Below are 22,398 nucleotides of genomic sequence, written 5' to 3' on the forward strand. Positions count from 1 at the left end.
CTCCCGGTTTCACCAAGTATACGGCCCCTGTGATACCAGCAGACCTTGTCCAGCTGGTGCATCACTGTAACCAGTATTCTGGGTCACTTTCTGGTTTTTATTTAGTGTTTTCCACGGAGGTGTTTTTTTGCCCTGTCTCACCTAGCCGCCATCTTAGTTTCTCCATTTGGTTCTTTTTTAAAAAAAAAAAATTCTCTTTATTGATATTCTCTATATTATGAGGCCTTTTCATCATAACTTCCTTACTTCTTTCAACATGGTTTCTTTTAGTTCTTTGAACATGTTCATAATGGCTACTTTAATCCTTGTCTATTCAGTCTGACATCTGAGCTCTCTCAAAGGCTCTTTCTGTTGTCTTTTTTCCCCCTGAATATGGGTCACAATTTCATATTTCTTTACATGTTTCATAATTTTTTGTTGAAAACTGGACATTTTAGGTAATATAGCAACTCTGGATACCAATCCCCACCCACACCTACATCCAGATTTGGTTTTTTTTTTGTTGTTTGCTTATTTATTTATTTACTTATTTATTTAGTATCTTAACTGGACTGTTTTGGTGAGACATATTTGCTCCTACAGTGTGAAACCTCTGATTTAATTCCTCAGAGAGGATAGCCTTGGGCAAGTGCATAGTCACTCTGGAATGATAGTGGTTTTAGCAAGGCTCTCTTCGACCTCTTTTCCTGATCTCTGTTAAGCTGTCTGCTTAATTTGTATCACACTCAGCTCTTAGGCTCCTCTAATTGTTGGCTCATTGCTTTATTGTTGTTGTTGTTGTTTTTTTTAAAAAAAACAATCATTTATTATTTGAGACTCAGATTATTAGGCATTAATTAAAAAATACTACAACTTCAAGCTTTACAGAGGCTTAAGAAACATAATTCAAATTTTCATATATATTAAATTAAAAACACTTTAGACAATCCAAGATCTCATTAACAATTCATTTAAGGTAACAGTTTTGCCTGTATTACTGTTCCCACATGATGTCATTTTTTCTCAATTTCATTAGAAGATTATGGACTTGTTTTGGATGAAGGTTGCTGCTTTTCTGTGGAGGGTAATGTCATGCAACATTTTCTGGGGATATTTTTTATATTCTTTGATCTTTTAGGGTTGCTATCTTCTTGCTGAATACCTGAAGCTTCACTAATCTTTAAGTTTTGAACTTTGTGCTACAGTTTCCAGACACTGTCTTGATGCTTCTTCAATTTGGAAATTTGTTCTTTAATTTCCATTTCCTTGACTAAACACTCTAGTTCACATTCTATATCATCACAGACTGAATGGCTCTCAGTTTCCTTCATTTGATTCAATATTTCTTGATATTTCATTTGGTGCAGCTCATCTTGCATTGCCATAAAAAATGCAGACAAATTATCACAAATGGAAATGGATGTTTCTGAGTTAGGGGTTACAGCTTTACATTGGGAAGATCTACCTGGCCTATAGCGACATGTAGGTTCAGTAACTTCAGAAAGCATCTGAAGGACATGTTGGACACAAATGTTGCATCATCTGGAGGAAGTTTTGCATATTTGCATTCACAGAATGGCTTGCAGTGTGGCTTCCCAGCCACAAAAGGCAGTGCTCCAAACTTTGAATAAATTTGCTGAGGTGGTCCCTTCTTTAAACAGTTAGTTCTCTTTGAAGATTTCTTCATTTCCTTAGAGTATTTAGTTTTGAAACTGAAATTCTATTGATTTCAAGTCCAGTTTGAAGCTCAGAAGCTTTGTCTTGAAATAGTTTATGCTGATGTTCTTCTTCCTTAAGTTTTTCCTCTAAATATTTAATCTTGTCCTCAGCAATTTTCTGAGTCATTGTAAGTCTAAAAATATTCTTTTTCTAAGACATCAAGCTTTTCAAGATTTGCATGCAGCATCATATGATCTTGTTCTTTTTCCCTTTGAAGCCGAGACTTCACTGAAGAATGGTCAATGGTGTCCGGAACACTGCGGTCAGCTGGGAAGGCACATGGCTGGTGTCTGTGCTCCTCCAGGGCAAACTCTGGGTTTCATCTCTTAGCGTAGCATCTCCAAACATCCTTCTGTCTGCAAATCCAAGCATGTCTAAGCATCAGCAAGATCTGGGTCTGCTCTATTGCTTTTGAAAATTCCCTGGGACATACATTTCCCCCACAGTCTGATCCAATTTTATTTGGGCCCTGTTCTAGTTTGCTAATGCTGCAGAATGCAAAACACCATAGATGGACTGGCTTTTATAAAAAGGGGGTTTATTTGGCTATACAATTACAGTCTTAAGGCCATAAAGTATCCAAAATAACACATCAGTAATCGGGTACCTTCACTGGAGGATGGCCAATGGTGTCCGGAAAACCTCTGTTAGCTGGGAAGGCACGTGGCTGGCGTCTGCTCCAAAGTTCTGGTTTCAAAATGGCTTTCTCCCAGGACATTCCTCTCTAGCAAGCTTGCTCTTCTTCAAAACGTCACTCACAGCTGCACTCCCTTCCATCTCTGAGTCAGCACATTTATATGGCTGCACTAATCAAGGCCCACCCTGAATGGGTGGGGCCATGCCTCCATGGGAGTGTCCCACCAGAGTCACCACCCACAGCTGGGTGGGGCACATCTCCATGCAAACAACCTAATTCAAACGTTCCAACTTAATCCCCACTATTCTGTCTGCCCCACAAGATTGCATCAAAGAATATGGCTTTTTCTGGGGGACATAATACATTCAAACCAGCACAGGCCCTTTGCTGTAGTGGTTTTTTTTTTTTTTTTTTTTTTTTTTTTTTAATCATCATTTTATTGAGATATATTCACATACCACGCAGTCATACAAAACAAATTGTACTTTCGATTGTTTACAGTACCATTACATAGTTGTACATTCATCACCTAAATCAATCCCTGACACCTTCATTAGCACATACACAAAAATAACAAGAATAATAATTAGATTGAAAAAGAGCAATTGAAGTAAAAAAGAACACTAGGTACCTTTGTCTGTTTGTTTGCTTCCCCTACTTTTCTACACATCCATCCATAAACTAGACAAAGTGGAGTTTGGTCCTTATGGCATTCCCAATCCCACTGTCACCCCTCATAAGCTACATTTTTATACAACTGTCTTCGAGATTCATGGGTTCTGGGTTGTAGTTTAATAGTTTCAGGTATCCACCACAAGCTACCCCAATTCTTTAGAACCTAAAAAAGGTTGTCTAAAGTGTGCGTAAGAGTGCCCACCAGAGTGATCTCTCGGCTCGTTTTGGAATCTCTCTGCCACTGAAGCTTATTTCATTTCCTTTCACATCCCCCTTTTGGTCAAGAAGATGTTCTCCATCCCACGATGCCGGGTCTACATTCCTCCCCGGGAGTCATATTCCATGTTGCCAGGGAGATTCACTCCCCTGGGTGTCTGATCCCATGTAGGGGGGAGGGCAGTGATTTCACCTTTCAAGTTGGCTTAGCCAGAGAGAGAGGGCCACATCTCAGCAACAAAGAGGCATTCAGGAGGAGACTCTTAGGCACAAATACAGGGAGGCCTAGCCTCTCCTTTGCAGCAACCGTCTTCCCAAGGGTAAAACTTATGGTAGAGGGCTCAACCCATCAAACCACCAGTCCTCTATGTCTGTGGTCATGTTAGCAACCATGGAGGTGGGGTAGGCGAATACCCCTGCATTCTCCACAGGCTCCTCAAGGGGGCACTACATCTTTTTTTTTTTTTTCCTTGTTTGTCTTTTTTCTTTCTTTTTTTTTTTTTTTAACTTTCCCTTCTTTTTTCAAATCAACTGTATGAAAAAAAAAGTTAAAAAGAAAACAAACATACAGTAAAAAAACATTTCAAAGAGACCATAGCAAGGGAGTAAGAAAAAGACAACAAACCTAAGATAACTGCTTAACTTCCAACATGTTCCTACTTTACCCCAAGAAAGTTACATAATATAGCAACATTTCAGTGAACTTGTTCCTACTACATCCATCAGAAATTAACAGACCATAGTCATTTCTGGGCATCCCCAGAACGTTAAATAGCTTATCTGTTCTTCTTGGATTATTGTTCCCCCTTCCTTAATTGCTCTCTACTGCTAGTTCCCCTACATTCTACATTATAAACCATTTGTTTTACATTTTTCAAAGTTCACATTAGTGGTAGCATATAATATTTCTCTTTTTGTGCCTGGCTTATTTCGCTCAGCATTATGTCTTCAAGGTTCATCCATGTTGTCATATGTTTCACCAGATCGTTCCTTCTTACTGCCGCGTAGTATTCCATCGTGTGTATATACCACATTTTATTTATCCACTCATCTGTTGAAGGACATTTGGGTTGTTTCCATCTCTTGGCAATTGTGAATAATGCTGCTATGAACATTGGCGTGCAGATATCTGTTCGTGTCACTGCTTTCCGATCTTCCGGGTATATACCGAGAAGTGCAATCGCTGGATCGAATGGTAGCTCTATATCTAGTTTTCTAAGGAACTGCCAGACTGACTTCCAGAGTGGCTGAACCATTATACAGTCCCACCAACAATGAATAAGAGTTCCAATTTCTCCACATCCCCTCCAGCATTTGTAGTTTCCTGTTTGTTTAATGGCAGCCATTCTAACCGGTGTTAGATGGTATCTCATTGTGGTCTTAATTTGCATCTCTCTAATAGCTAGTGAAGCTGAACATTTTTTCATGTGTTTCTTGGCCATTTGTATTTCCTCTTCAGAGAACTGTCTTTTCATATCTTTTGCCCATTTTATAATTGGGCTGTCTGTACTATTGTCATTGAGTTGTAGGATTTCTTTGTATATGCAAGATATCAGTCTTTTGTCAGATACATGGTTTCCAAAAATTTTTTCCCATTGAGTTGGCTGCCTCTTTACCTTTTTGAGAAATTCCTTTGAGGTGCAGAAACTTCTAAGCTTGAGGAGTTCCCATTTATCTATTTTCTCTTTTGTTGCTTGTGCTTTGGGTGTAAAGTCTAGGAAGTGGCCTCCTAATACAAGGTCTTGAAGATGTTTTCCTACATTATCTTCTAGGAGTTTTATGGTACTTTCTTTTATATTAAGATCTTTGGTCCATTTTGAGTTAATTTTTGTGTAGGGGGTGAGGTAGGGGTCCTCTTTCATTCTTTTGGATATGGATATCCAACTCTCCCAGCCCCATTTGTTGAAAAGACCATTATGGCTCAGTTCCGTGACTTTAGGGGCCTTATCAAAGATCAGTCGGCCATAGATCTGAGGGTCTATCTCTGAATTCTCAATTCGATTCCATTGATCTATATGTCTATCTTTGTGCCAGTACCATGCTGTTTTGGCAACTGTGGCTTTATAATAAGCTTCAAAGTCAGGGAGTGTAAGTCCTCCCACTTCGTTTTTCTTTTTTAGAGTGTCTTTAGCAATTCGAGGCATCTTCCCTTTCCAAATAAATTTGATAACTAGCTTTTCCAAGTCTGCAAAGTAGGTTGTTGGAATTTTGATTGGGATTGCATTGAATCTGTAGATGAGTTTGGGTAGAATTGACATCTTAATGACATTCAGCCTTCCTATCCATGAACATGGAATATTTTTCCATCTTTTAAGGTCCCCTTCTATTTCTTTTAGTAGAGTTATGTAGTTTTCTTTGTATAGGTCTTTTACATCTTTGGTTAAGTTGATTCCTAGGTACTTGATTTTTTTAGTTGCTATTGAAAATGGTATCTTTTTCTTGAGTGTCTCTTCAGTTTGTTCATTTCTAGCATATAGAAACATTACTGACTTATGTGCATTAATCTTGTATCCCGCTACTTTGCTAAATTTGTTTATTAGCTCTAGTAGGTGTATCGTTGATTTCTCAGGGTTTTCTAGATATAAGATCATATCACCTGCAAACAATGACAGTTTTACTTCTTCTTTTCCAATTTGGATGCCTTTTATTTCTTTGTCTTGCCGGATTGCCCTGGCTAGCACTTCCAGCACAATGTTGAATAACAGTGGTGACAGCGGGCATCCTTGTCTTGTTCCTGATCTTAGAGGGAAGGCTTTCAGTCTCTCACCATTGAGTACTATGCTGGCTGTGGGTTTTTCATATATGCTCTTTATCATGTTGAGGAAGTTTCCTTCAATTCCTACCTTTTGAAGTGTTTTTATCAAAAAGGGATGTTGGATTTTGTCAAATGCTTTTTCAGCATCTATTGAGATGATCAATTGATTTTTCCCTTTCGAGTTTTTAATGTGTTGTAATACATTGATTGTTTTTCTTATGTTGAACCATCCTTGCATGCCTGGAATGAACCCCACTTGGTCATGGTGTATGATTTTTTTAATGTGTCTTTGGATTCGATTTGCAAGTATTTTGTTGAGGATTTTTGCATCTATATTCATTAGGGAGATTGGCCGGTAGTTTTCCTTTTTTGTGGCATCTTTGCCTGGTTTTGGTATTAGATTGATGTTAGCTTCATAAAATGAGTTAGGTAGTGTTCCATTTTTTTCAATGTTTTGAAAGAGTTTGAGTAAGATTGGTGTCAGTTCTTTCTGGAAAGTTTGGTAGAATTCCCCTGTGAAGCCATCTGGCCCTGGGCATTTATTTGTGGGAAGATTTTTGATGACTGATTGAATCTCTTTGCTTGTGATGGGTTGGTTGAGGTCTTCTATTTCTTCTCTGGTCAGTCTAGGTTGTTCATATGTTTCCAGGAAATTGTCCATTTCTTCTACATTATCCAGTTTGTTGCCATACAGTTGTTCATAATATCCTCTTATAATTTTTTTAATTTCTTCAGGATCTGCAGTTATGTCACCTTTTTCATTCATTATTTTGTTTATATGGGTCTTCTCTCTTTTTGATTTTGTCAGTCTAGCTAGGGGCTTGTCAATCTTGTTGATCTTCTCAAAGAACCAACTTTTGGTGATATTTATCCTTTCTATTGTGTTTTTGTTCTCTATGTCATTTATTTCTGCTTTAATCCTTGTTATTTCTTTTCTTGTACTTGGTTTAGGATTGGTTTGCTGTTCATTTTCTAGCTTCTTCAGTTGATCCATTAGTTCTTTGATTTTGGCTCTTTCTTCCTTTTTAATATATGCGTTTAGTGCTATAAATTTCCCCCTTAGCACTGCTTTTGCTGCATCCCACAGGTTTTGGTATGTTGTGTTCTCATTTTCATTCGTCTCTATATATTTAGCAATTTCTCTTGCTATTTCTTCTTTAACCCACTGATTGTTTAGGAGTGTGTTGTTTAACCTCCAGGTATTTGTGAATTTTCTAAGTCTCTGATGGTTATTGACTTCTAATTGTATTCCATTGTGGTCAGAGAATGTGCTTTGAATAATTTCAATCTTTTTAAATTTATTGAGGCTTGTTTTATGTCCCAGCATATGATCTATTCTGGAGAAAGTTCCGTGAGCACTAGAAAAGTATGTGTATCCTGGTGATTTGGGATGTAATGTCATGTAGATGTCTGTTAAATCTAATTCATTTATCAGATTGTTTAGGTTTTCAATTTCCTTATTGGTCTTCTGTCTGGTTGATCTATCTATAGGAGAGAGTGATGTGTTGAAGTCTCCCACAATTATTGTGGAAACATCAATTGCTTCCTTTAGTTTTGCCAATGTTTCTCTCATGTATTTTGTGGCACCTTGATTGGGTGCATAGACATTTACGATTGTTATTTCTTCTTGCTGAATTGCCCCTTTTATTAGTATGTAGTGGCCTTCTTTGTCTCTCAAAACATCCCTGCATTTGAAGTCTATTTTATCTGAGATTAATATTGCTACACCTGCTTTCTTTTGGCTGTAGCTTGCATGAAATATTTTTTTTCCATCCTTTCACTTTCAGTTTCTTTGTGTCCCTGTGTCTAAGATGAGTCTCTTGTATGCAACATATTGATGGTTCATTTTTTTTGATCCATTCTGCGAATCTATATCTTTTAATTGGGGAGTTTAATCCATTTACATTCAACGTTAAAACCGTGAAGGCATTTCTTGAATCGGCCATCTTATCCTTTGGATTATGTTTGCCATATTTTTCCCTCTCTCTATTAATATCCTTTATTGTACCCATACCGAATCTCTTTAGTACTGAACCTTTCTCCAAGTCTCTCTGTCCTGTCTTTGTTTCTCTGTCTGTAGGGCTCCCTTTAGTATCTCCAGTAGGGCAGGTCTCTTGTTAGCAAATTCTCTCAGCATTTCTTTGTCTGTGAAAAATTTAAGCTCTCCCTCAAATTTGAAGGAGATCTTTGCTGGATAAAGTATTCTTGGCTGGAAATTCCTCTCACTCAGAATTTTAAATATATCGTGCCACTGCCTTCTTGCCTCCATGGTGGCTGCTGAGTAGTCACTACTTAGTCTTATGCTGTTTCCTTTGTATGTGGTGAATTGCTTTTCTCTTGCTGCTTTCAGAACTTGCTCCTTCTCTTCTATGTTTGACAGTGTGATCAGTATATGTCTCGGAGTGGGTTTTTTTGGATTTATTCTATTTGGAGTTCGCTGAGCATTTATGATTTGTGTATTTATGTTGTTTAGAAGATTTGGGAAGTTTTCCCCAACAATTTCTTTGAATACTCTTCCTAGACTTTTACCCTTTTCTTCCCCTTCTGGGACACCAATGAGTCTTATATTCGGACGTTTCATATTATCTATCATATCCCTGAGGTCCATTTCGAGTTTTTCAATTTTTTTCCCCATTCTTTCTTTTATGCTTTCATTTTCCATTCTGTCATCTTCCAGGTCACTGATTCGTTGTTCAACTTCCTCTAGTCTTGTACTATGAGTGTCCAGAATCTTTTTAATTTGGTCAACAGTTTCTTTAATTTCCATAAGATCATCCATTTTTTTATTTAGTCTTGCAATGTCTTCTTTATGCTCTTCTAGGGTCTTCTTGATTTCCTTCATATCCCGTACTATGGTCTCATTGTTCATCTTTAGTTCTTTGAGTAGCTGCTCTAGGTGTGTCTCTTCTGGTCTTTTGATTTGGGTGCTTGGGCTTGGGTTATCCATATCGTCTGGTTTTTTCATATGCTTTATAATTTTCTGTTGTTTTTGGCCTCGTGGCATTTGCTGAACTTGATAGGGTTCTTTTAGGGCTTGTAGACCAGTTGAAGTCCTTATCTCTAATTTATCAGATCTACAGCTTCGTGGAGTACACTTTCTCTAACTAACCAGCAGGTGGCGTCCACGAGCCACCTGTTCTCCACAAGCCAGATCTCCCCTGCTTAGCCTTTTTGGTGAGTGGGGGAGTGAGTCTTGTGGGGCCCAATTGGTGTCCCAAGCTTGCGTGTGTAGTTGGTGTTGCCTGCCCTGTATGTGGGGCGTGTTTCTGGGCAGTCGGGGAGGGGGGGGTGGCCCTAACAATCAAATCTCCCTGATGATCCTAGAGTTTTAAAGCTACTGCAATAGTCTAATCCTTCAGTTCAGTCCTGCCACAGTTTGTCTCTGCCACTGACCCACAAGTCTTTGGTATTGGCGTATGGCTCCTGAGACTTGCAAGTGGGCCCCTCTTCCAGGCTGTGCACCCCGGGTCCTCTGTTGAGGGATGACTGTGCTATGTCGCAGGTGAGTGCCGTCCCCCCAGGGCAGTTCTGGGCTGCTGGGCTGTGTTGGGAGGCTCCCAGTCTGCTCAAATGATGGCTGAATGGGGCTCTGTTAATTCACACTGCTCCCCCTTCCCAGCTCTGGGACATTCAGCTGAGGTTGCAGGGAAGGCTAATGTCCACGCCCAGTTTTGTGGTGTGTGCCTGTTATTTGAAGCACTTCCGTCACACTGGGTTGTCTGGGGCAGCTCTGGGCTATGGGGCTGGCGATGGGCAGGAGTGTTTCCTGTCCACCAGGATGGTGGCTGTGAGCGGACACCCCCCTTTTCTTGGGAAGTTGTGTTGTTTAGTGAATTTTCTCAGCCACTGGATTATTGCCTTTTGTCTCAGAGCTCTCTTAGTTCTGCTCTTGACTTGACGTGCCCAAATTTCAATTCTTTGAAGCTTTCTGTATTGAGCTTCTTAGAGTAATTGTTTTAGAAAAAGCAAAAAGGATTTAAAAAAAAAAAACGGCCCTCCTCAGAGATCTAATGGGTTATTGAAATGCTAATAGACAAAGCAACCAGGGCCATTAAGGAAAGGTGCACAGGGCAGAGAGATCAGCCTTGCTTCGGGATTTGCATATGCGCCTCAAGGCCTGATCTCCGCCCTTCCCCTTTCTGTGTTCACCAGAACTCCAAAAATCCTCTGCTTTTATTTTGGAGTTTTTCGTGTTGTTTTTTTTCTATGCCTGTCTCCTCTCTGCTGGGCTGGCTGCTCTCAGAGTCTCTGGTGTCTGGTCTCAGTCTATCTATGGTTGGAGTTTGAATCAGTAGAATGAGTTTCCGATATGAGCAGCCACTGCAATTCTCCCTTCTCCTTCCTGGAGCTGACAGCCCCTCCTCCCCCGGGACTGAGCCTGGCAGGGAGGGGCGCGGGTCCCCTGGCCACAGAAACTTACAGATTTCGCTGATCTCAGCAGTTCCACGTTTTCATGAGTGTTGTATGAAGTATGCCCAAAGACAGATTGCTCTGTGGTGTCCAGTCCACGCAGTTCCTGGCTTTCTACCTACTTTCCTGGAGGAGTAACTAAAACATACATCTCACCAGTCTGCCATCTTGCCCCGCCTCCCCCTGTAGTGGTTTTTGAGGCCAGTGTTTGAGGTTTGTTCTGACCCCAGAAGGACTGTTTTTAATCTACTTCTTTCCCTGGTTCTCTCTGGTAAGCTAACTGGACTACAGTTTGGCATACTGTTCTCAAAAGCTACTAGCCTCCTGTTAATTGCTTGCCACCCAAATCTCCACTGTTTTTGAGAGTGCCCTTAGGTGTGAACTTCCCTACAGTCTTTTTTTTTTTTAATTTTAATTTTTATTTAGATTGATCACATACCATACAATTATCCAAAAGGTTCAAAGTGTACTATCAGTTGTCCCCAGCACCCTCATACAGCTGTGCATCCATCGCCACAATTAATTTTTGTTCAATTTTTAGAAACTTTTCATTACTTCAGACAAGAAATAAAGACAAAGAAATGATAAAAAGAAAAAAAAAAAAAGAAGCTCAAATCCTCCCATATCCCTAACCACCCCCCCTCCATTGTTGACTCGTAGTATTGGTATAGTACATTTGTTACTGTCCCTATAGCCTTTCAATATTAAATTAAGTCAGTTCCTTTGGGTAGACCTCATTGCATAAGACTGCCTTTCCCCCTGAGTAAAATCTCAGAGCTACTGCTCTGGAGCTGGGAATGACACCTCTGCTTTACAAATGGGGTACTGGATGGAGATGGAAGCCTCTGGTCTTCTTATCTTGTCCCTCCAGGCATGGAGCCTCCACCCTACAAGTGAGCTGGGTGATGGCATTTGGGGTCCTGGTAGTCTCATTCTGCTCTGTCTGGGGTATAGCCTCCACCCTGTGAGTGGGAGCCAGGCGTCCTCAACTTCTAGGCCACACTTGGGAAGAATTTAGCCTGTGCAGCAAAGACCTGCAAGGGATGAGAGATGCTGGCAGGCTGCCCTTGCTGGAGATACATCCCTTGCCTGGCAACTAAAGGGAGAGAAAGCCCTGTCTTGGCCAAACCTGCCTGGAGTGGCTCTTCCATCAAGTTGAGCCAGAAGAGTGGAGAGAGGGAGCAGACTGTGGCTCAAGTGCAACACTCAATCACTGTTCTTACCAAAATTTAGTAGATTTTCTTGAATAAATATTTCTTCATTTGCTATATAAGTAGTTTTCACTAGTTATGGTTGTTTTGCTGGGGAATGGTTCAGTAGACCCATTCTGGATATGGAGCCCCCTGAATTTTTTTAATTTGTGTATGTTTTTTTAATTATAAGAGTTGTAGGTTTACAGAAAAATCATGCATAAAATGCAGAGTTCCCATATACCATCCTATTATTAACACCTTGCATTGGTATGGTACATTTGTTACATTTGATGAAAGAACATTTAAATAACTGTACTATTAACTATAGTCCATGGTTTACATTAGGGTCCACTGTTTGTGTTGGACAGTCCTATTTTTTTTTTTATTCTAGTAACACATATACAACCCAAATTTTCCCCTTTTAACTGCACTCAAATATATAATTCAGTGCTGTTACTTTCATAATGCTGTGCTATCATTACTACCATCCATTACAATGTAAGCATTTACTCCCCATTGCCTACCTCCACCTCAGCCCATGGTAATCTGTATTCTAGTTTCTGATTCTATGAATTTGCTTATTTTAATTATTTCATGTCAGTGAGATCATACTATATTCGTCCCTTTGTGTTTGGCTTATTTCACTCAACACAATGTCTTCAAGATTCATCCATGCTGTTGCATGCATCAGAACTTCATTCCTTTTTATGGTTGAATAATATTACACTGTATGTACATACCATAATTTGTTTATCCATTCATGTGTGGATGGACACTTGGGTTGTTTCCATCTTTGGGCAGTTGTAATACTCCTATGAACATCAGTGTGCAAATATCTATTGGAGTCCCTGCTTCCAATTCTCTTGGGTATATACCAAGAAATGGCATTGCCAGATCATATGGTAATTATAAACTTAAATTTCTGAGAAACCGCCAAACTGTCTTCCACAGCAGCTGCACCATTTTACATTCCCACCAACAAGGAATGAGAACGGATCCCCATGAATTTTAATTTTTACAAATAATCTTAGAATAAAGTAACTCAAAATTTGGGGGGAGGGGATAGATGCTATTTGTAAATGAAATGATGTTTTTGTAAACTCTATTACATGCTCCCATTCTTCTGCAAATACGTTGGCTGGATTTACAAGTATTGTCATAAGAACAGTGTGTTCTTTTTAAAGCCATAGATCACTGCATTTATATTTATAAACCCATATGAAATATGTATTCCTCCTTTACTAGGCAGATTTTAACAGATGTTTAAACATTAAGGCAGTAATGATTATAAAACATAATGAAATCCTAATTTAAGGCTTTATGTCTGTTTTGAAATCCATATTCATTGGTAATTGTATCCAAATTGAACTCTTTGATCTACTAGTTTGAGTTCATCTGCCCAGGATATTTGTTAGTTATCCAGTATCAATAATTCCTCTGTATTGGATTGTATGGAATATGAATTAGTAGCAGCCACCATTATATCACTGTAATGAATTACTAGCTACCTTCTTAGGTTTTGGTCTTTATTTTGAGTACTTAGCCTGTGGCAACACAAGCATGCACAAAAGAAGGAACAGAGCATTTCTTTGTAAACTTAGAAAACCTACAAACTGCACTAATCCTTACTTTCCTCAAAGTTGGTCAACAATTAATAATTTAGGACATCCTAAATACAGAAAACACCAAAAACAGATTTGACCACTCTCCCATCTCAAAACAAAGAGTCCTATTAAGGTAGAAATGATAGGATTTGCTGCTGGATAGAATGTAGCATGTGAGAGAAGAGAGAAGGGTGTCTTGAAGTTTTGGGGTTTGAGCCATTGGAGGGATAGGCAATTCTACAGGGGGAGCAAGTTTTGGGGCATGGATGGGGGGGGAATCCGAAATAGTTAAGTAATTAAAATGTTCAGGTTAGTGCCTTAATTACAATTCCCCACTTTTATCTAATTTGAACCTTCTCTTCTTCTCCCAGCTCTGGTCTGCTGCTGGCTGGGGAGATTGTAGATGTGTGTTGGGGAGGAGGGCTTGGTAGCTTCTGGATCTCGTTTCCCACTGTGGTTCTCCTGCTCTTCCCCAGTGCTCACTACATTGTCTCCAGCTCTTCCAGTTCAGGAAGGGACAGAAAGGTCTCTGAAAGGCACCCCAAGTGCCCTCAGGGGGAGGTGGATCTCGGGGCTGGTCTTCCCTCTCACAGGTCCTTCCTCCAGTCTCTCAGATTCCCAGACCCCAGCCCTGACTGCCATTGCTGACAGCTCCCTTTCATCTTTTAGCCCCCCTGCCCCTCTGTTGTGATCCATGACCTCTCCAGGGCAGGATCTGAGATGGACCCAGCATCCAGATTCACTTCATAAGAGCCACCCATGCTTTGCCCTGCCCTTAGCAGAAGTATAATCCACAGCCAGCACAGCCTTCTCTACCCTGTCACCACAGGCTTCTTCAGCCTGGAGAAATTTTTTTCAAGGCTGGGTTTGGCACTTGTCTATGTCCCACACAAACTCCAAGGGGCACTGGTCAAACTCTTGAAGTGGTTTTCTTGCATCCCCTCCATTGGTTGGTTTAACATGAGAAGACACACACACACTGGAATGGTTAGTACAAAACCAAAGAAAACAACACAAAAACCTGACAATATCAAAGATATGAAACAACTGGAATTCCATATACTGCTGGTAGTAGTGTCTCTTTGGAAACCTTTGGCAGTATCTACTGAAAGTAGATACCCTATGACCTGGCAATTCCATATCTAGATATATACCCAACAGATATAAATGCATATAATCAGCATATGGGGGTGTTATAGCAGCATAAAAGCCAAAACCTGGAAACAAATGCCCATCAACAAGAGAATGAGGTATAATGAGATAATGGTGGTGTATTTTTAAAAAGTGAAATAATTAAAAGAGGAATGAACTACTGGTACATGCAACAAGTTGGGTAAATTCCACAGACATATTTTAAGTGGAAGGAGCCAAATATAAAAGTTATGCTTTGATTGAAGTTATATGCGTTGAAGAACAAACAAAACTAATTTATGCTGTTAGAAGGCAGGGTATTGGTTCCCTTTGTGGGGTTAGTAGTGACTGGAGTGGGCAAGAGGGAGGTTTCAGGGATGCTGGAATATTCTAAACCTTAATACTAGTAGTTGTTTGTACATGTGTAAAATTTCATCCAGCTGTACACATTGTATTTGTGCACTTTATTACATATTTTTACACTTCACTAAGAAAGAGAAAATACAATTTATGGTGAAATTAATATTCTTCCATTATTCATGCATTGCATTTTCATGATTTGATAATTTACAGAGAGTGCTTCAGTTATAAGGACATCTGAACCAAAAACCCCTGGAGGAGACATTTCAAAAAGGGAAAAAATTATGTCTGAGTAAAAGTAGCCCTCTTGCTTTGTTGCCTGTTAGCTCAGTTTTCACCTAGCTTTTCAAGGTACCATTTAAACTATGGGCAGCTCAGATTCCAGAGCTTCTACCAGAATTTACCAGCAGAGGTCAGCCCTGTACAAAACCCACAAGCTTGAGCTTCCTGAGTTGGAACTTCGTTCAGTCAAGTTCTCCTGGCCTTTTAGTTCTCTCCCTTCACACCACTACCCTTTCCTTGGCTCTGTTACCACCACCGACATCCAGGATCACAACCTGGGCCTATCACCAGAAACGTCACCACCTCACCAATTCAAACACGCTCTTCCTTCCACTTTCTCAAGTAATCCCTAAGCAACTCCTTTAACTTCCCTTCAGTCCAATGACCCTGCCAACCTTCCCCCAACCCCCAACCCCTCCCCCCGCCGCCATGCTGCAGCCCTCTCCTCCTCACCTCTCCCGCTGCAGCCCAGATCTCCTGGGAATTAAGTGTAATCTCTTTTGCAGACACCTTCAACTCTTTGGCCATATTGTGCCTCAGCTTATAACCCATTAATGCTTCCCATTGTACTTGGGCTAAAACCCATCACACACCCCCAAGGCCCTGCATAAACCCAGCCCTGAGCTGGTCCCCCTCCCATGTTGATCCACAGACCACACCTCCATCCCCACTCACACCAAACTTTCAATTCTTCCCTCCTCCAACCTGAAAGTCATTTCCTCCATCGCCACCCTGTTATTCTCTCCCTTGACAAGCCGTTTATTTCCTTCAAGATACAGTTTAAAATTATACCTGTATTTGCATACTAGCTTGTTTAGCGTTTGCCTTCCACTCTTGGCTGTGCCCTCACAAAGGCAGAGACCATATTTGCTATCTTCATATTTTATACAAACAGGTGAACACTAACTAGCTGGGTCTATAGTTAGACGCTCAATAAGTATTTGTTGGATTAGAATATCAATATAGACCTTGAACCCACAGATACAGGGGACAGGTGTGGAGCCCTCTGTTGCTTTAAAAATAATAATAATAATAGCACTTTATATTTGTATAGTATTTGTCCTTTCAAAGCATTTTCACATCCATTATTATAACAATTGTGTAAGATAGGTTATAATATAGGTAAATGTTCTTATTCCCATTTGTTAGAAGAAGGAGATGAGGCACAAAGAAAGTTGATGAAAATGTCGGAGCCGGGACCAGAGCCAAAATCTCTAACCTACAGGTTTGTGTATCTTACAGAAGTATATGTAATGTTCTGTCTCTTAATCAAGCGTGCAGTAGAGAGGAGGATAGCTTATTAGTTAATTGTTCTGACTCACAGACGGCTGAGGTTCCAAACCCAGCTCCACTGCTTAAGTCTTGTGACTTTGCCAACTTTTGTAACTTCTCTGAGCTTCAGTTTCCCCATCACTAAAGCAAGAATAACAATACCTGTCTCAGGGGGTTGTAGGGAGGTTTTAAAGAAATAACAGAGAGAGAGACATTGCTGGGCAGTGTATGTGCAAAACACTCAGTCAACATTAGTTATTATTTGTGGAGGCCTTTGAGAATAAGGATTATGTTTCATACCCGTGCTTAACTCTAACAATTAGTTCAGCCCCTTTCACAATGATGTTTCATATAAATGTTCGACATGATCTCCCGGCAACATTGGGATTTCTTTTTTCTTCAATTTATCCTTATCTGTGAATACTGTTGTCTTTGAGGATTAAAAAAAAAAGTGTAATTTATGCACTTTGTGAGACCATTCCCATGTGTATATCCTTTAAGACCTGATCATTAGAAGCAGACTTCTGGACGCCGGCTCTCTACTAGTTTTCTCATTTTAGAATCCATTTCCCTGTACTTCCCTGGAAGAATGTAAGTGATATAACTTGTGTCCTCAAACCCCCTTTTTCTGGAACTGGTCATATATTATAGTCATGGCAGCTACTGTGAATTGCTATAATAAATAATAAAGCATTGAGCTATGGGGATAATCTCCACCCCCATAGAATGGGATAGAAAATTATAGAGTAGGATGCAAAGTAGCAACGACAGTTCTCTTTATGATGGTATTCTAAAGAAGTTTAATAGAATGGAAAATTCACATGCCATTTGAAAATTCCTTTGTGCAGGACAAAGTGATAATTTAAAATAAACCTAAAGAGAAAAGTAAAGTCCGTGGCATTTTATTTTTGCTTGTTCCTTTTCAAAATATCTTATGCTGTAATATTTTTATCTCCTGCAGTTATTTATATAAATAAATAGGAATGATGTCCCACAATGATACTTGTGAAACACATGAGTACAAATTTAAATGGAGGTTTCCCTAGGAAACTAACTCAAATAACTAAAGGGTTGCAATCTGTTAGAACAAACTAAAATGTTTTAACTATCATGTCCCTTCTTCCTCCATCTTTGTCATGACTTATTTACGTTTATTACATGGCTACATGAGATTACGAATCTGTAGTAAAAAGTTGTTAAAAGTACAATAAAAGAATTCTTCCCCATTCTGCTTCTTTTTATAGAATTCAGTAAACTATCAACAGCTTAAAACAAAACTGTCTCCATTTTCATGTTCAAGGACCCACAGTAAAGAGGTCCAGTCTTCAGGATTTAGTTGAAAAGCTACAAATTCATTCTTCTGAGCTTCATTGGGTTCTCTTCTATCTCCAGTCCAATTTTTAGAAATTCTTGATTTTTCCCTTTATTTACAAATTTTCACAATAATGAATTAGTTCTCTAGCATTCTCCAAAGATGACCAATGAGATTTTTTAAAGTATAATTTTGAATTATCTATTTACACATACTTAATGTGTTTTAATTCATTACAGCTATTATTCTTACTGATGCTTAAATTGTTCCACCTCTGGCCAATGGGAACCTCTTCATTTTGGTTCACAAGTCACTTTTACATGACCCTAGTAATCTTTTTTTTTTTTATGCAGTTTTATTGCGATATCTTCACACACCATACAAACCATCTGAAGTATACAATCACTGGCTCACAGTATCATCACGTAGTTATGCACCTAGTAATCTTTTATAACTTCCTTGATTTCTGGTAGGACAAGACAGTCCTCCAGGGCTCACTTGTATATTTCCTTCCCCAGACCTGGAATTAGCCATTTCTTCAAGAAGCTCTGGTTCTTTTTAGTAGAAAATAATATTTAGAAATTACATTCTAACTGCTAAGGTTGTGCATTGTCACTAATTTTTTATTAGTCATTATTTGTAGGTTTTTTACAGAACCTACTTTTTAAAAAAATATGGTTTTATTGAAATATATTCACATACCCTACAATCATCCACAGTGTACAATCAGTTATTCACAGTACCATCATATAGTTATACATTCATCACCAGAATCAATTGTAGAACATTTTTAACACCTCAGAAAGAAAGCACATACCCATTAGCGGTCACCCACACCACCTGGTCCTAAGCAAACACTAACCTACTTTCTGTTTCTGTGTAGTTGCCTATTCTGGGCATTTCATATAAATGGAATCAAACAATACATGATCTTCTGTGACTGGCTTCTTTCACTAAGCATAATGTCTTCAAAGTACATCCATGTTCTAACGTGTATCATATTTCATTCATTTTCATGGCTAAATAATATTCCACTGTATGGATATACCACATTTTATTTATCCTTTCATCAGTTGGACATTTGGGTCACTTTCACTTTTTGGCTATTATGAATAATGCTACTATGAATGCTTGCATGCAAGTTTCTGTGTGGACAGGTTTTCAGTTCTCTTGGGTATATACTGAGGAGTGGAATTGCGGGGTCATCTGGTAACTCTGTGTCTAAGATTTTGATGATCTGCAGATTGTACCATCTAACACCCTAATTGTTCCACATTCTTTGGTGTTTCCAGTCTTTTAAATTTTAGGCATTTTAGTGGGTATGTAGTGTTTTAATTTGTCTGATGATAGATGATATTGAGCACCTTTTCATATGTTTATTGATCACGCATCTATCTTCCTGTGCCAAGTGCCTGTTAAAGTACTTTGTCCAATTTTTAATTAGGCTGTTTGTCTTTATATTAATGATCTGTAAGACTTCTTTAAATATTCTGGAAATAAGTCCTTTGTCAGATTTATTGCACCAGAACTTTTAAAACTAAGACATTTTGTGACTCTTCTACATATATATTCAACACTCAAACTACAGATTTTACCTTGAGCACATTAGTGGCTGATATCTTTAAATAAATAATAGTCTTCTGTTCACACATTAGCAGGTGGAGAATTTATATGGCATTACAACAATGTTACTTGTGCCAGTTTGAATGTATTATGTCCCCCAAATGCCATTATCTTTGATGTAATCTTGTGTGGGCAGACCTATCAGTGTTAATTAGATTGTAATTCTTTGAGTGTTTCCATGGAGATGCGCCCCACCCAACTGTGGGTGATGACTCTGATTGGATAGTTTCCATGGAGGTGTTGGCCCACCCATTCAGGATGTGTCTGAATTAAATTACTGGAGCACTATATAAGATCAGACAGAAGGAGCGAGCTTGCTACAGCCAAGAGGGACACTTTGAAGAAAGCACAGGAGCTGCAGATGAGAGACAGTCTGAAGACGGTCGTTGAAAGCAGACTCTTGCTCCGGAGAAGCTAAGAGAGGATAAACACCCCAAGAGCAACTAAGAGTGACATTTTTGAGGAACTGCAGCCTAGAGAGGAATGTCCTGGGAGAAAGCCATTTTGAAACCAGAATTTTGGAGCAGACGCCAGCCACGTGCCTTTCCAGCTAACAGAGGTTTTCCGGACTCCTTTGGCCATCCGCCAGTGAAGGTACCCGATTGCTGATGTGTTACCTTGGACACGTTATAGCCTTAAGACTGTAACTGTATAACCAAATAAACCCCCTTTTATAAAAGCCAATCCATCTCTGATGTTTTGCATTCCAGCAGCATTAGCAAACTAGAACATTACGGCTACTCAGATATTCCATGTGTTTATGTTTCCTGTTCTTTTTCCATATCTTCTTTTGCCATAATCATTCAGGCAACCTGTGTACAGCTGTCATCTCAACCACTGACTAGGTAACTGCCCTTTGTTATTCATGTGGTCATCAAACTCCTACACTTCTGGGCCTCAGTTTCTCTTTCTGTAAAATATAGAAATTAAGCACATGACTTGTGATCTAGCAATTCTACTCCTAAGTAATATACTCAACAAAACACATAGATGTGGTTACCAAAAGATAATTACCAGAATGATCATAGCAACACTGGAGAAATATCCAAGTACTCATCAACATTTGAATGGACAGATAATCTGTGGAAATTATTATTTATTACCAAGTAAAAAAAAATACTATAAAACAATGAGAACAATTTACAACTATATGCAACAACATGGATCAAACTCACAAATGTAATGTGGAACAAAATAAATCAGGCATCATAAGGTGTGTCCTTTAGATTTTTATTTACATAAAATGCAAAAAAAAAAAAAACCCAATCAAAACCAATCTGATAAAGAAATGTAAGTTTTCCACAGAGTGTGGGAAGAAGAGAGAAGTGTTCTTCCTTCAAGCAGAGGCCATTGTAGGTCCACTAAAGAAACAATGTTAAGGGTAATCTAAAAGAAGGAAGCAATATTTATTACTTCAAAAGGAGAGTGAGAGATGTCAATAGCCAATGTGAAACTCAGTCTTCAAAAAGGAAGGATGTGGGAAAAGAGTATTTGGGCAATACCAAAATGTCTCAGTTTCCTAGAACATTCTTCACACAAAGTGGGTTTGACAAAAAACAACACTAATCTATGAGTTAGAAGTCAGCATAGGAGCTACCTCTGTGAGAGGGAGGGTAGAGATGAAAAGGGAGCCCAAGGAATTTTTGGAAAAGTGGTAATTTACTGTTTCTTGACCTGGATGCTGATACACAGTTGTGTTCAGTTCATGAAACTTCACTGAGCTCTACACTTTTACAATGAGTGCACTTTTCTGTATGTATAGTATACTTCAGTAACAAGTTAAAAAAAAAACAAAACAAACCCAATGCATTTACCAGAATGGCTAAAATTAAAGGCCAAAAAATACTAAGGGTTGACATAAATAAAGAGCAACAGGAGTGTTCATATGCTACTAATGGAATTTTAACATGGTACAATCTCTTTGGAAAACAGTTTGTCAGCATCTACTGATGCTCAAAATGTGGATACATATGTGTGTGTGTGTGTGTGTGTGTAATTTTATGTATATAACTCAGCAATTCCATTGAAACCCAATAGAAATGTGTGTGTGTGGTCATCAAAAGACACGTTTAAGTGTTCATAGCAGCAGTATCCATAGTAACCCAAAGCTGGAAGCTACACAAATGCTCATCCATGGTGGAATGAGCAAATAAATTATGGAATATTCACACAATGGAATGCTGTGTGTCAATAAGAATTAATGAACTGCAGCTGCATGCAACAACACAGATGAACTTCACAAATTTAAAGTTGAAAAGTCAGATATAAAATCCAATTATTTCATTAATAAAAAGTTCAAAAGTAGGCAAAACTAATCTCTGGTGTCAGAATAGAGGATGTGATTAACCTTAGGGAAAGTAGTTATTGGAACAGGTGACAAGGGGGCTCCTGGGGTTGTGATAATGTTTTGTTTTATTATCTGTGAGCCTTGCACTGGAGAGACACTTTGAGGAAATCCACCAAGCCCAACTAATCATCTGTGCAGTTTTCTGTGTGTATGTTACACTTTAAATAAAACTTGACTTAAAAAATACCCTCAAGATCTGAGAGCCAATATGATTTAAACACCCCCGAATGCTGTCTTGTGTCTTTGAGTCAGAGGGACATGGTTCTATCCAAAAGGGAAGTGCTCCGTTGCTCCCTGCAACAAAGCAGATATACTATACACAGATACTCTAGAACAGTCTAATGACACGTCATTAAGCTACAGCATCAGTGTACAATGAATGACTAGTTGGGAGAAAAAAAAAATGCAGCTTTTGCAGTAGCATATAGCTTTGACCCCAATTAGATAAATCATTAACATAAGTGTCTGGAGAACAGGGCACGTGGCAAACCTTGTGAACCCAGCCAGGGAACAAGAGGCTCTACAACAGAAGATAAATAATTTGGACGCACCCCGTGTCCCAGTCCAGTTTTGGTTCTTGTAACTAAACATGTCTTCCCTCTTTGATCTCCAAGGGAGAAACCACCTTCAAAGGATTTTAAATTGCCATAAAGAAAAGCATAAACAAAATAGCCCTCTTCCCTCTCGATTAACCCCTGGGAAACTTTTGCGGTACTAATGGGTTATTGGCTTATCTTCTAACAAATGTTGAAAAATAATCTAATGAAAGTTTTAAATGTATTACCATTTTCTTTCTTTTTTTAAAATGAGCCTTTTCCTCCCACGGCCCACAGCAACGGCTGCGTCAATTTTTGCGTTTGTCCCGCAGCTGGAACAAATAAAA

General features: G+C 39.1%; 1 pseudogene; it reads right to left on the minus strand.

Moving 5' to 3' along the window:
• Positions 1-1,178: 1,178 nt before the first annotated feature.
• Positions 1,179-18,366, minus strand: LOC119512066 (annotated as a pseudogene).
• Positions 18,367-22,398: the final 4,032 nt, after the last annotated feature.

This window comes from Choloepus didactylus, chromosome 17, assembly GCF_015220235.1.
Source record: "Choloepus didactylus isolate mChoDid1 chromosome 17, mChoDid1.pri, whole genome shotgun sequence".
In the NCBI taxonomy this organism is placed as follows: Eukaryota; Metazoa; Chordata; class Mammalia; order Pilosa; family Megalonychidae; genus Choloepus; species Choloepus didactylus.